Genomic DNA, 14637 nt, shown 5'->3' with positions numbered 1-14637 from the left:
TTTTTAAGTGCTCTGGAGTCATTTCGTTGCAAGCGGGTTTTTAAGTGCTCTGGAGTCATTTCGTTGCAAGCGGGTTTTTAAGTGCTCTGGAGTCATTTCGTTGCAAGCGGGTTTTTAATTGCTCTGAAGGCATTTCGTTGTAAGCGGGTTTTTCAGTGCTCTGGAGTCATTTCGTTGCAAGCGGGTTTTTTCGTGCTCTGGAGTCATTTCATTGCAAGCGGGTTTTTACATACTTCTCAGACATTTCACTGGAAGCGGGTTTTTTAAGTGCTCTGGAGTCATTTCGTTGCAAGCAGGTTTTTAAGTACTCTGGAATCATTTCGTTGCAAGCTGGTTTTTAAGTGCTCTGGAGTCATTTCGTTGCAAGCGGGTTTTTAAGTGCTCTGGAGTCATTTCGTTGCAAGCGGGTTTTTAAGTGCTCTGGAGTCATTTCGTTGCAAGCGGGTTTTTAAGTGTTCTGGAGTCATTTCGTTGCAAGCGGGTTTTTACGTGCTCTGGAGTCATTTCATTGCAAGCGGGTTTTTACATACTTCTCAGACATTTCACTGGAAGCGGGTTTTTTAAGTGTTCTGGAGTCATTTCGTTGCAAGCGGGTTTTTAAGTGCTCTGGAGTCATTTCGTTGCAAGTGGGTGTTTAAGTGCTCTGGAGTCATTTCGTTGCAAGCGGGTTTTTAAGTGTTCTGGGGTCATTTCGTTGCAAGCGGGTTTTTAAGTGCTCTGGAGTCATTTCGTTGCAAGCGGCTTTTTACGTGCTCTGGAGTCATTTCGTTGCAAGCGGGTTTTCAAGTGCTCTGGAGTCATTTCGTTGCAAGCGGGTTTTCAAGTGCTCTGGAGTCATTTCGTTGCAAGCGGGTTTTTAAGTGCTCTGGAGTCATTTCGTTGCAAGCGGGTTTTTAAGTGCTCTGGAGTCATTTCGTTGCAAGCGGGTTTTTAAGTGCTCTGGAGTCATTTCGTTGCAAGCGGGTTTTTCAGTGCTCTGGAGTCATTTCGTTGCAAGCGGGTTTTTAAGTGCTCTGGAGTCATTTCGTTGCAAGCGGGTTTTTAAGTGCTCTGGAGTCATTTCGTTGCAAGCGGGTTTTTAAGTGCTCTGGAGTCATTTCGTTGCAAGCGGGTTTTTAAGTGCTCTGGAGTCATTTCGTTGCAAGCGGGTTTTTAAGTGCTCTGGAGTCATTTCGTTGCAAGCGGGTTTTTAAGTGCTCTGGATTCATTTCGTTGCAAGCGGGTTTTTCAGTGCTCTGGAGTCATTTCGTTGCAAGCGGGTTTTTAAGTGCTCTGGAGTCATTTCGTTGCAAGCGGGTTTTTAAGTGCTCTGGAGTCATTTCGTTGCAAGCGGGTTTTCAAGTGCTCTGGAGTCATTTCGTTGCAAGCGGGTTTTTAAGTGCTCTGGAGTCATTTCGTTGCAAGCGGGTTTTTAAGTGCTCTGGAGTCATTTCGTTGCAAGCGGGTTTTTCAGTGCTCTGGAGTCATTTCGTTGCAAGCGGGTTTTTAAATGCTCTGGAGTCATTTCGTTGCAAGCGGGTTTTTAAGTGCTCTGGAGTCATTTCGTTGCAAGCGGGTTTTTAAGTGCTCTGGAGTCATTTCGTTGCAAGCGGGTTTTTAAGTGCTCTGGAGTCATTTCGTTGCAAGCGGGTTTGTAAGTGCTCTGGAGTCATTTCGTTGCAAGCGGGTTTTCAAGTGCTCTGGAGTCATTTCGTTGCAAGCGGGTTTTTCAGTGCTCTGGAGTCATTTCGTTGCAAGCGGGTTTTTAAATGCTCTGGAGTCATTTCGTTGCAAGCGGGTTTTTAAGTGCTCTGGAGTCATTTCGTTGCAAGCGGGTTTTTAAGTGCTCTGGAGTCATTTCGTTGCAAGCGGGTTTTTAAGTGCTCTGGAGTCATTTCGTTGCAAGCGGGTTTGTAAGTGCTCTGGAGTCATTTCGTTGCAAGCGGGTTTTTAAGTGCTCTGGAGTCATTTCGTTGCAAGCGGGTTTTTCAGTGCTCTGGAGTCATTTCGTTGCAAGCGAGTTTGTAAGTGCTCTGGAGTCATTTCGTTGCAAGCGGGTTTTTAAGTGCTCTGGAGTCATTTCGTTGCAAGCGGGTTTTTCAGTGCTCTGGAGTCATTTCGTTGCAAGCGGGTTTTTAAGTGCTCTGGAGTCATTTCGTTGCAAGCGGGTTTTTAAGTGCTCTGGAGTCATTTCGTTGCAAGCGGGTTTTTAAGTGCTCTGGAGTCATTTCGTTGCAAGCGGGTTTTCAAGTGCTCTGGAGTCATTTCGTTGCAAGCGGGTTTTTAAGTGCTCTGGAGTCATTTCGTTGCAAGCGGGTTTTTAAGTGCTCTGGAGTCATTTCGTTGCAAGCGGGTTTTTCAGTGCTCTGGAGTCATTTCGTTGCAAGCGGGTTTTTAAATGCTCTGGAGTCATTTCGTTGCAAGCGTGTTTTTAAGTGCTCTGGAGTCATTTCGTTGCAAGCGGGTTTTTAAGTGCTCTGGAGTCATTTCGTTGCAAGCGGGTTTTTAAGTGCTCTGGAGTCATTTCGTTGCAAGCGGGTTTGTAAGTGCTCTGGAGTCATTTCGTTGCAAGCGGGTTTTTAAGTGCTCTGGAGTCATTTCGTTGCAAGCGGGTTTGTAAGTGCTCTGGAGTCATTTCGTTGCAAGCGGGTTTTTAAGTGCTCTGGAGTCATTTCGTTGCAAGCGGGTTTTTAAGTGCTCTGGAGTCATTTCGTTGCAAGCGGGTTTTTAAGTGCTCTGAAGGCATTTCGTTGTAAGCGGGTTTTTCAGTGCTCTGGAGTCATTTCGTTGCAAGCGGGTTTTTACGTGCTCTGGAGTCATTTCATTGCAAGCGGGTTTTTACATACTTCTCAGACATTTCACTGGAAGCGGGTTTTTTAAGTGCTCTGGAGTCATTTCGTTGTAAGCGGGTTTTTAAGTACTCTGGAGTCATTTCGTTGCAAGCGGGTTTTTAAGTGCTCTGGAGTCATTTCGTTGCAAGCGGGTTTTTAAGTTCTCTGAGGTCATTTCGTTGCAAGCGGGTGTTTAAGTGCTCTGGAGTCATTTCGTTGCAAGCGGCTTTTTAAGTGCTCTGGAGTCATTTCGTTGCAAGCGGCTTTTTAAGTGCTCTGGAGTCATTTCGTTGCAAGCGGGTTTTTAAGAGCTCTGGACTCATTTCGTTGCAAGCGGGTTTTTAAGTGCTCTGGAGTCATTTCGTTGCAAGCGGGTTTTTAAGTGCTCTGGACTCATTTCGTTGCAAGCGGGTTTTTAAGTGTTCTGGAGTCATTTCGTTGCAAGCGGGTTTTTAAGTGCTCTGGAGTCATTTCGTTGCAAGCGGGTTTTTAAGTGTTCTGGAGTCATTTCGTTGCAAGCGGGTTTTTAAGTGCTCTGGAGTCATTTCGTTGCAAGCGGGTTTTTAATTGCTCTGGAATCATTTCGTTGCAAGCGGGTTTTTAAGTGTTCTGGACTCATTTCGTTGCAAGCGGGTTTTTAAGTGCTCTGGAGTCATTTCGTTGCTAGCGGGTTTTTACGTGCTCTGGAGTCATTTCGTTGCAAGCGGGTTTTTAAGTGCTCTGGAGTCATTTCGTTGCAAGCGGGTTTTTAAGTGCTCTGGAGTCATTTCGTTGCAAGCGTTTTTTTAAGTGCTCTGGAGTCATTTCGTTGCAAGCGGGTTTTTAAGTGCTCTTGAGTCATTTCGTTGCAAGCGGGTTTTTAAGTGCTCTGGAGTCATTTCATTGCAAGCGGGTTTTTAAGTGCTCTGGAGTCATTTCGTTGCAAGCGGGTTTTTAAGTGCTCTGGAGTCATTTCGTTGCAAGCGGGTTTTTAAGTGCTCTGGAGTCATTTCGTTGCAAGCGGGTTTTTAATTGCTCTGAAGGCATTTCGTTGTAAGCGGGTTTTTCAGTGCTCTGGAGTCATTTCGTTGCAAGCGGGTTTTTTCGTGCTCTGGAGTCATTTCATTGCAAGCGGGTTTTTACATACTTCTCAGACATTTCACTGGAAGCGGGTTTTTTAAGTGCTCTGGAGTCATTTCGTTGCAAGCGGGTTTTTAAGTACTCTGGAGTCATTTCGTTGCAAGCTGGTTTTTAAGTGCTCTGGAGTCATTTCGTTGCAAGCGGGTTTTTAAGTGCTCTGGAGTCATTTCGTTGCAAGCGGGTTTTTAAGTGCTCTGGAGTCATTTCGTTGCAAGCGGGTTTTTAAGTGTTCTGGAGTCATTTCGTTGCAAGCGGGTTTTTACGTGCTCTGGAGTCATTTCATTGCAAGAGGGTTTTTACATACTTCTCAGACATTTCACTGGAAGCGGGTTTTTTAAGTGTTCTGGAGTCATTTCGTTGCAAGCGGGTTTTTAAGTGCTCTGGAGTCATTTCGTTGCAAGTGGGTGTTTAAGTGCTCTGGAGTCATTTCGTTGCAAGCGGGTTTTTAAGTGTTCTGGGGTCATTTCGTTGCAAGCGGGTTTTTAAGTGCTCTGGAGTCATTTCGTTGCAAGCGGGTTTTTACGTGCTCTGGAGTCATTTCGTTGCAAGCGGGTTTTTAAGTGTTCTGGAGTCATTTCGTTGCAAGCGGCTTTTTAAGTGCTCTGGAGTCATTTCGTTGCAAGCGGGTTTTTAAGTGCTCTGGAGTCATTTCGTTGCAAGCGGGTTTTTAAGTGCTCTGAAGGCATTTCGTTGTAAGCGGGTTTTTCAGTGCTCTGGAGTCATTTCGTTGCAAGCGGGTTTTTACGTGCTCTGGAGTCATTTCATTGCAAGCGGGTTTTTACATACTTCTCAGACATTTCACTGGAAGCGGGTTTTTTAAGTGCTCTGGAGTCATTTCGTTGTAAGCGGGTTTTTAAGTACTCTGGAGTCATTTCGTTGCAAGCGGGTTTTTAAGTGCTCTGGAGTCATTTCGTTGCAAGCGGGTTTTTAAGTTCTCTGAGGTCATTTCGTTGCAAGCGGGTGTTTAAGTGCTCTGGAGTCATTTCGTTGCAAGCGGGTTTTTACATACTTCTCAGACATTTCACTGGAAGTGGGTTTTTTAAGTGCTCTGGAGTCATTTCGTTGCAAGCGGGTTTTTACGTGCTCTGGAGTCATTTCGTTGCAAGCGGGTTTTTAAGTGTTCTGGAGTCATTTCGTTGCAAGCGGCTTTTTAAGTGCTCTGGAGTCATTTCGTTGCAAGCGGGTTTTTAAGTGCTCTGGAGTCATTTCGTTGCAAGCGGCTTTTTAAGTGCTCTGGAGTCATTTCGTTGCAAGCGGGTTTTTAAGTGCTCTGGAGTCATTTCGTTGCAAGCGGGTTTTAAAGTGCTCTGGAGTCATTTCGTTGCAAGCGTTTTTTTAAGTGCTCTGGAGTCATTTCGTTGCAAGCGGGTTTTTAAGTGCTCTTGAGTCATTTCGTTGCAAGCGGGTTTTTAAGTGCTCTGGAGTCATTTCATTGCAAGCGGGTTTTTAAGTGCTCTGGAGTCATTTCGTTGCAAGCGGGTTTTTAAGTGCTCTGGAGTCATTTCGTTGCAAGCGGGTTTTTAAGTGCTCTGGAGTCATTTCGTTGCAAGCGGGTTTTTAATTGCTCTGAAGGCATTTCGTTGTAAGCGGGTTTTTCAGTGCTCTGGAGTCATTTCGTTGCAAGCGGGTTTTTACGTGCTCTGGAGTCATTTCATTGCAAGCGGGTTTTTACATACTTCTCAGACATTTTACTGGAAGCGGGTTTTTTAAGTGCTCTGGAGTCATTTCGTTGCAAGCGGGTTTTTAAGTACTCTGGAGTCATTTCGTTGCAAGCGGGTTTTTAAGTGCTCTAGAGTCATTTCGTTGCAAGCGGGTTTTTAAGTGTTCTGGAGTCATTTCGTTGCAAGCGTGTTTTTAAGTGCTCTGGAGTCATTTCGTTGCAAGCGGGTTTTTAAGTGCTCTGGAGTCATTTCATTGCAAGCGGGTTTTTACATACTTCTCAGACATTTCACTGGAAGTGGGTTTTTTAAGTGCTCTGGAGTCATTTCGTTGCAAGCGGGTTTTTCAGTGCTCTGGAGTCATTTCGTTGCAAGCGGGTTTTTAAGTGCTCTGGAGTCATTTCGTTGCAAGCGGGTTTTTAAGTGCTCTGGAGTCATTTCGTTGCAAGCGGGTTTGTAAGTGCTCTGGAGTCATTTCGTTGCAAGCGGGTTTTTAAGTGCTCTGGAGTCATTACGTTGCAAGCGGGTTTTTAAGTGCTCTGGAGTCATTTCGTTGCAAGCGGGTTTTTAAGTGTTCTGGAGTCATTTCGTTGCAAGCGGGTTTGTAAGTGCTCTGGAGTCATTTCGTTGCAAGCGGGTTTTTAAGTGCTCTGGAGTCATTTCGTTGCAAGCGGGTTTGTAAGTGCTCTGGAGTCATTTCGTTGCAAGCGGGTTTTTAAGTGCTCTGGAGTCATTTCGTTGCAAGCGGGTTTTTAAGTGCTCTGGAGTCATTTCGTTGCAAGCGGGTTTTTAAGTGCTCTGAAGGCATTTCGTTGTAAGCGGGTTTTTCAGTGCTCTGGAGTCATTTCGTTGCAAGCGGGTTTTTACGTGCTCTGGAGTCATTTCATTGCAAGCGGGTTTTTACATACTTCTCAGACATTTCACTGGAAGCGGGTTTTTTAAGTGCTCTGGAGTCATTTCGTTGTAAGCGGGTTTTTAAGTACTCTGGAGTCATTTCGTTGCAAGCGGGTTTTTAAGTGCTCTGGAGTCATTTCGTTGCAAGCGGGTTTTTAAGTTCTCTGAGGTCATTTCGTTGCAAGCGGGTGTTTAAGTGCTCTGGAGTCATTTCGTTGCAAGCGGGTTTTTAAGTGCTCTGGAGTCATTTCGTTGCAAGCGGCTTTTTAAGTGCTCTGGAGTCATTTCGTTGCAAGCGGGTTTTTAAGAGCTCTGGACTCATTTCGTTGCAAGCGGGTTTTTAAGTGCTCTGGAGTCATTTCGTTGCAAGCGGGTTTTTAAGTGCTCTGCACTCATTTCGTTGCAAGCGGGTTTTTAAGTGTTCTGGAGTCATTTCGTTGCAAGCGGGTTTTTAAGTGCTCTGAAGGCATTTCGTTGCAAGCGGGTTTTTAAGTGCTCTGGAGTCATTTCGTTGCAAGCGGGTTTTTAAGTGTTCTGGAGTCATTTCGTTGCAAGCGGGTTTTTAAGTGCTCTGGAGTCATTTCGTTGCAAGCGGGTTTTTAATTGCTCTGGAGTCATTTCGTTGCAAGCGGGTTTTTAAGTGCTCTGGAGTCATTTCGTTGCAAGCGGGTTTTTAAGTGCTCTGGAGTCATTTCGTTGCAAGCGGGTTTTTAAGTGCTCTGGAGTCATTTCGTTGCAAGCGGGTTTTTAAGTGCTCTGGAGTCATTTCGTTGCAAGCGGGTTTTTAATTGCTCTGAAGGCATTTCGTTGTAAGCGGGTTTTTCAGTGCTCTGGAGTCATTTCGTTGCAAGCGGGTTTTTTCGTGCTCTGGAGTCATTTCATTGCAAGCGGGTTTTTACATACTTCTCAGACATTTCACTGGAAGCGGGTTTTTTAAGTGCTCTGGAGTCATTTCGTTGCAAGCGGGTTTTTAAGTACTCTGGAGTCATTTCGTTGCAAGCTGGTTTTTAAGTGCTCTGGAGTCATTTCGTTGCAAGCGGGTTTTTAAGTGCTCTGGAGTCATTTCGTTGCAAGCGGGTTTTTAAGTGCTCTGGAGTCATTTCGTTGCAAGCGGGTTTTTAAGTGTTCTGGAGTCATTTCGTTGCAAGCGGGTTTTTACGTGCTCTGGAGTCATTTCATTGCAAGAGGGTTTTTACATACTTCTCAGACATTTCACTGGAAGCGGGTTTTTTAAGTGTTCTGGAGTCATTTCGTTGCAAGCGGGTTTTTAAGTGCTCTGGAGTCATTTCGTTGCAAGTGGGTGTTTAAGTGCTCTGGAGTCATTTCGTTGCAAGCGGGTTTTTAAGTGTTCTGGGGTCATTTCGTTGCAAGCGGGTTTTTAAGTGCTCTGGAGTCATTTCGTTGCAAGCGGGTTTTTACGTGCTCTGGAGTCATTTCGTTGCAAGCGGGTTTTTAAGTGTTCTGGAGTCATTTCGTTGCAAGCGGCTTTTTAAGTGCTCTGGAGTCATTTCGTTGCAAGCGGGTTTTTAAGTGCTCTGGAGTCATTTCGTTGCAAGCGGGTTTTTAAGTGCTCTGAAGGCATTTCGTTGTAAGCGGGTTTTTCAGTGCTCTGGAGTCATTTCGTTGCAAGCGGGTTTTTACGTGCTCTGGAGTCATTTCATTGCAAGCGGGTTTTTACATACTTCTCAGACATTTCACTGGAAGCGGGTTTTTTAAGTGCTCTGGAGTCATTTCGTTGTAAGCGGGTTTTTAAGTACTCTGGAGTCATTTCGTTGCAAGCGGGTTTTTAAGTGCTCTGGAGTCATTTCGTTGCAAGCGGGTTTTTAAGTTCTCTGAGGTCATTTCGTTGCAAGCGGGTGTTTAAGTGCTCTGGAGTCATTTCGTTGCAAGCGGGTTTTTACATACTTCTCAGACATTTCACTGGAAGTGGGTTTTTTAAGTGCTCTGGAGTCATTTCGTTGCAAGCGGGTTTTTACGTGCTCTGGAGTCATTTCGTTGCAAGCGGGTTTTTAAGTGTTCTGGAGTCATTTCGTTGCAAGCGGCTTTTTAAGTGCTCTGGAGTCATTTCGTTGCAAGCGGGTTTTTAAGTGCTCTGGAGTCATTTCGTTGCAAGCGGCTTTTTAAGTGCTCTGGAGTCATTTCGTTGCAAGCGGGTTTTTAAGTGCTCTGGAGTCATTTCGTTGCAAGCGGGTTTTAAAGTGCTCTGGAGTCATTTCGTTGCAAGCGTTTTTTTAAGTGCTCTGGAGTCATTTCGTTGCAAGCGGGTTTTTAAGTGCTCTTGAGTCATTTCGTTGCAAGCGGGTTTTTAAGTGCTCTGGAGTCATTTCATTGCAAGCGGGTTTTTAAGTGCTCTGGAGTCATTTCGTTGCAAGCGGGTTTTTAAGTGCTCTGGAGTCATTTCGTTGCAAGCGGGTTTTTAAGTGCTCTGGAGTCATTTCGTTGCAAGCGGGTTTTTAATTGCTCTGAAGGCATTTCGTTGTAAGCGGGTTTTTCAGTGCTCTGGAGTCATTTCGTTGCAAGCGGGTTTTTACGTGCTCTGGAGTCATTTCATTGCAAGCGGGTTTTTACATACTTCTCAGACATTTTACTGGAAGCGGGTTTTTTAAGTGCTCTGGAGTCATTTCGTTGCAAGCGGGTTTTTAAGTACTCTGGAGTCATTTCGTTGCAAGCGGGTTTTTAAGTGCTCTAGAGTCATTTCGTTGCAAGCGGGTTTTTAAGTGTTCTGGAGTCATTTCGTTGCAAGCGTGTTTTTAAGTGCTCTGGAGTCATTTCGTTGCAAGCGGGTTTTTAAGTGCTCTGGAGTCATTTCATTGCAAGCGGGTTTTTACATACTTCTCAGACATTTCACTGGAAGTGGGTTTTTTAAGTGCTCTGGAGTCATTTCGTTGCAAGCGGGTTTTTCAGTGCTCTGGAGTCATTTCGTTGCAAGCGGGTTTTTAAGTGCTCTGGAGTCATTTCGTTGCAAGCGGGTTTTTAAGTGCTCTGGAGTCATTTCGTTGCAAGCGGGTTTGTAAGTGCTCTGGAGTCATTTCGTTGCAAGCGGGTTTTTAAGTGCTCTGGAGTCATTTCGTTGCAAGCGGGTTTTTAAGTGCTCTGGAGTCATTTCGTTGCAAGCGGGTTTTTAAGTGTTCTGGAGTCATTTCGTTGCAAGCGGGTTTGTAAGTGCTCTGGAGTCATTTCGTTGCAAGCGGGTTTTTAAGTGCTCTGGAGTCATTTCGTTGCAAGCGGGTTTGTAAGTGCTCTGGAGTCATTTCGTTGCAAGCGGGTTTATAAGTGCTCTGGAGTCATTTCGTTGCAAGCGGGTTTTTAAGTGCTCTGGAGTCATTTCGTTGCAAGCGGGTTTTTAAGTGCTCTGAAGGCATTTCGTTGTAAGCGGGTTTTTCAGTGCTCTGGAGTCATTTCGTTGCAAGCGGGTTTTTACGTGCTCTGGAGTCATTTCATTGCAAGCGGGTTTTTACATACTTCTCAGACATTTCACTGGAAGCGGGTTTTTTAAGTGCTCTGGAGTCATTTCGTTGTAAGCGGGTTTTTAAGTACTCTGGAGTCATTTCGTTGCAAGCGGGTTTTTAAGTGCTCTGGAGTCATTTCGTTGCAAGCGGGTTTTTAAGTTCTCTGAGGTCATTTCGTTGCAAGCGGGTGTTTAAGTGCTCTGGAGTCATTTCGTTGCAAGCGGGTTTTTAAGTGCTCTGGAGTCATTTCGTTGCAAGCGGCTTTTTAAGTGCTCTGGAGTCATTTCGTTGCAAGCGGGTTTTTAAGAGCTCTGGACTCATTTCGTTGCAAGCGGGTTTTTAAGTGCTCTGGAGTCATTTCGTTGCAAGCGGGTTTTTAAGTGCTCTGCACTCATTTCGTTGCAAGCGGGTTTTTAAGTGTTCTGGAGTCATTTCGTTGCAAGCGGGTTTTTAAGTGCTCTGAAGGCATTTCGTTGCAAGCGGGTTTTTAAGTGCTCTGGAGTCATTTCGTTGCAAGCGGGTTTTTAAGTGTTCTGGAGTCATTTCGTTGCAAGCGGGTTTTTAAGTGCTCTGGAGTCATTTCGTTGCAAGCGGGTTTTTAATTGCTCTGGAGTCATTTCGTTGCAAGCGGGTTTTTAAGTGCTCTGGAGTCATTTCGTTGCAAGCGGGTTTTTAAGTGCTCTGGAGTCATTTCGTTGCAAGCGGGTTTTTAAGTGCTCTGGAGTCATTTCGTTGCAAGCGGGTTTTTAAGTGCTTTGGAGTCATTTCGTTGCAAGCGGGTTTTTAAGTGCTCTGGAGTCATTTCGTTGCAAGCGGGTTTTTAAGTACTCTGGAGTCATTTCGTTGCAAGCGGGTTTTTAAGTGCTCTGGAGTCATTTCCTTGCAAGCGGGTTTTTAAGTGCTCTGGAGTCATTTCGTTGCAAGCGGGTTTTTAAGTGATCTGGAATCATTTCGTTGCAAGCGGGTTTTTAAGTGCTCTGGAGTCATTTCGTTGCAAGCGGGTTTTTAAGTGCTCTGGAGTCATTTCGTTGCAAGCGGGTTTTTAAGTGCTCTGGAGTCATTTCGTTGCAAGCGGGTTTTTAAGTGCTCTGGAGTCATTTCGTTGCAAGCGGGTGTTTAAGTGCTCTGGAGTCATTTCGTTGCAAGCGGGTTTTTAAGTGCTCTGGAGTCATTTCGTTGCAAGCGGGTTTTTAAGTGCTCTGGAGTCATTTCGTTGCAAGCGGGTTTTCAAGTGCTCTGGAGTCATTTCGTTGCAAGCGGGTTTTCAAGTGCTCTGGAGTCATTTCGTTGCAAGCGGGTTTTTAAGTGCTCTGGAGTCATTTCGTTGCAAGCGGGTTTTCAAGTGCTCTGGAGTCATTTCGTTGCAAGCGGGTTTTTAAGTGCTCTGGAGTCATTTCGTTGCAAGCGGGTTTTTCAGTGCTCTGGAGTCATTTCGTTGCAAGCGGGTTTTTAAGTGCTCTGGAGTCATTTCGTTGCAAGCGGGTTTTTCAGTGCTCTGGAGTCATTTCGTTGCAAGCGGGTTTTTAAGTGCTCTGGAGTCATTTCATTGCAAGCGGGTTTTTAAGTGCTCTGGAGTCATTTCGTTGCAAGCGGGTTTTTAAGTGCTCTGGAGTCATTTCGTTGCAAGCGGGTTTTTAAGTGCTCTGGAGTCATTTCGTTGCAAGCGGGTTTTTAATTGCTCTGAAGGCATTTCGTTGTAAGCGGGTTTTTCAGTGCTCTGGAGTCATTTCGTTGCAAGCGGGTTTTTTCGTGCTCTGGAGTCATTTCATTGCAAGCGGGTTTTTACATACTTCTCAGACATTTCACTGGAAGCGGGTTTTTTAAGTGCTCTGGAGTCATTTCGTTGCAAGCAGGTTTTTAAGTACTCTGGAGTCATTTCGTTGCAAGCTGGTTTTTAAGTGCTCTGGAGTCATTTCGTTGCAAGCGGGTTTTTAAGTGCTCTGGAGTCATTTCGTTGCAAGCGGGTTTTTAAGTGCTCTGGAGTCATTTCGTTGCAAGCGGGTTTTTAAGTGTTCTGGAGTCATTTCGTTGCAAGCGGGTTTTTACGTGCTCTGGAGTCATTTCATTGCAAGCGGGTTTTTACATACTTCTCAGACATTTCACTGGAAGCGGGTTTTTTAAGTGTTCTGGAGTCATTTCGTTGCAAGCGGGTTTTTAAGTGCTCTCGAGTCATTTCGTTGCAAGCGGGTTTTTCAGTGCTCTGGAGTCATTTCGTTGCAAGCGGGTTTTTAAGTGCTCTGGAGTCATTTCGTTGCAAGCGGGTTTTTCAGTGCTCTGGAGTCATTTCGTTGCAAGCGGGTTTTTAAGTGCTCTGGAGTCATTTCGTTGCAAGCGGGTTTTTAAGTGCTCTGGAGTCATTTCATTGCAAGCGGGTTTTTAAGTGCTCTGGAGTCATTTCGTTGCAAGTGGGTTTTTAAGTGCTCTGGAGTCATTTCGTTGCAAGCGGGTTTTTAAGTGCTCTGGAGTCATTTCGTTGCAAGCGGGTTTTTAATTGCTCTGAAGGCATTTCGTTGTAAGCGGGTTTTTCAGTGCTCTGGAGTCATTTCGTTGCAAGCGGGTTTTTTCGTGCTCTGGAGTCATTTCATTGCAAGCGGGTTTTTACATACTTCTCAGACATTTCACTGGAAGCGGGTTTTTTAAGTGCTCTGGAGTCATTTCGTTGCAAGCAGGTTTTTAAGTGCTCTGGAGTCATTTCGTTGCAAGCGGGTGTTTAAGTGCTCTGGAGTCATTTCGTTGCAAGCTGGTTTTTAAGTGCTCTGGAGTCATTTCGTTGCAAGCGGGTTTTTAAGTGCTCTGGAGTCATTTCGTTGCAAGCGGGTTTTTAAGTGCTCTGGAGTCATTTCGTTGCAAGCGGGTTTTTAAGTGTTCTGGAGTCATTTCGTTGCAAGCGGGTTTTTACGTGCTCTGGAGTCATTTCATTGCAAGCGGGTTTTTACATACTTCTCAGACATTTCACTGGAAGCGGGTTTTTTAAGTGTTCTGGAGTCATTTCGTTGCAAGCGGGTTTTTAAGTGCTCTCGAGTCATTTCGTTGCAAGCGGGTTTTTCAGTGCTCTGGAGTCATTTCGTTGCAAGCGGGTTTTTAAGTGCTCTGGAGTCATTTCGTTGCAAGCGGGTTTTTCAGTGCTCTGGAGTCATTTCGTTGCAAGCGGGTTTTTACGTGCTCTGGAGTCATTTCATTGCAAGCGGGTTTTTACATACTTCTCAGACATTTTACTGGAAGCGGGTTTTTTAAGTGCTCTGGAGTCATTTCGTTGCAAGCGGGTTTTTAAGTACTCTGGAGTCATTTCGTTGCAAGCGGGTTTTTAAGTGCTCTAGAGTCATTTCGTTGCAAGCGGGTTTTTAAGTGTTCTGGAGTCATTTCGTTGCAAGCGTGTTTTTAAGTGCTCTGGAGTCATTTCGTTGCAAGCGGGTTTTTAAGTGCTCTGGAGTCATTTCATTGCAAGCGGGTTTTTACATACTTCTCAGACATTTCACTGGAAGTGGGTTTTTTAAGTGCTCTGGAGTCATTTCGTTGCAAGCGGGTTTTTCAGTGCTCTGGAGTCATTTCGTTGCAAGCGGGTTTTTAAGTGCTCTGGAGTCATTTCGTTGCAAGCGGGTTTTTAAGTGCTCTGGAGTCATTTCGTTGCAAGCGGGTTTGTAAGTGCTCTGGAGTCATTTCGTTGCAAGCGGGTTTTTAAGTGCTCTGGAGTCATTTCGTTGCAAGCGGGTTTTTAAGTGCTCTGGAGTCATTTCGTTGCAAGCGGGTTTTTAAGTGTTCTGGAGTCATTTCGTTGCAAGCGGGTTTGTAAGTGCTCTGGAGTCATTTCGTTGCAAGCGGGTTTTTAAGTGCTCTGGAGTCATTTCGTTGCAAGCGGGTTTGTAAGTGCTCTGGAGTCATTTCGTTGCAAGCGGGTTTTTAAGTGCTCTGGAGTCATTTCGTTGCAAGCGGGTTTTTAAGTGCTCTGGAGTCATTTCGTTTCAAGCGGGTTTTTAAGTGCTCTGAAGGCATTTCGTTGTAAGCGGGTTTTTCAGTGCTCTGGAGTCATTTCGTTGCAAGCGGGTTTTTACGTGCTCTGGAGTCATTTCATTGCAAGCGGGTTTTTACATACTTCTCAGACATTTCACTGGAAGCGGGTTTTTTAAGTGCTCTGGAGTCATTTCGTTGTAAGCGGGTTTTTAAGTACTCTGGAGTCATTTCGTTGCAAGCGGGTTTTTAAGTGCTCTGGAGTCATTTCGTTGCAAGCGGGTTTTTAAGTTCTCTGAGGTCATTTCGTTGCAAGCGGGTGTTTAAGTGCTCTGGAGTCATTTCGTTGCAAGCGGGTTTTTAAGTGCTCTGGAGTCATTTCGTTGCAAGCGGCTTTTTAAGTGCTCTGGAGTCATTTCGTTGCAAGCGGGTTTTTAAGAGCTCTGGACTCATTTCGTTGCAAGCGGGTTTTTAAGTGCTCTGGAGTCATTTCGTTGCAAGCGGGTTTTTAAGTGCTCTGCACTCATTTCGTTGCAAGCGGGTTTTTAAGTGTTCTGGAGTCATTTCGTTGCAAGCGGGTTTTTAAGTGCTCTGAAGGCATTTCGTTGCAAGCGGGTTTTTAAGTGCTCTGGAGTCATTTCGTTGCAAGCGGGTTTTTAAGTGTTCTGGAGTCATTTCGTTGCAAGCGGGTTTTTAAGTGCTCTGGAGTCATTTCGTTGCAAGCGGGTTTTTAATTGCTCTGGAGTCATTTCGTTGCAAGCG

The sequence above is a fragment of the Meriones unguiculatus genome, chromosome 20, assembly GCF_030254825.1.
Source record: "Meriones unguiculatus strain TT.TT164.6M chromosome 20, Bangor_MerUng_6.1, whole genome shotgun sequence".
NCBI lineage: Eukaryota > Metazoa > Chordata > Mammalia > Rodentia > Muridae > Meriones > Meriones unguiculatus.
The sequence above is the reverse complement of the archived record's forward strand: the minus strand, read 5'-3'. Positions refer to the sequence as shown.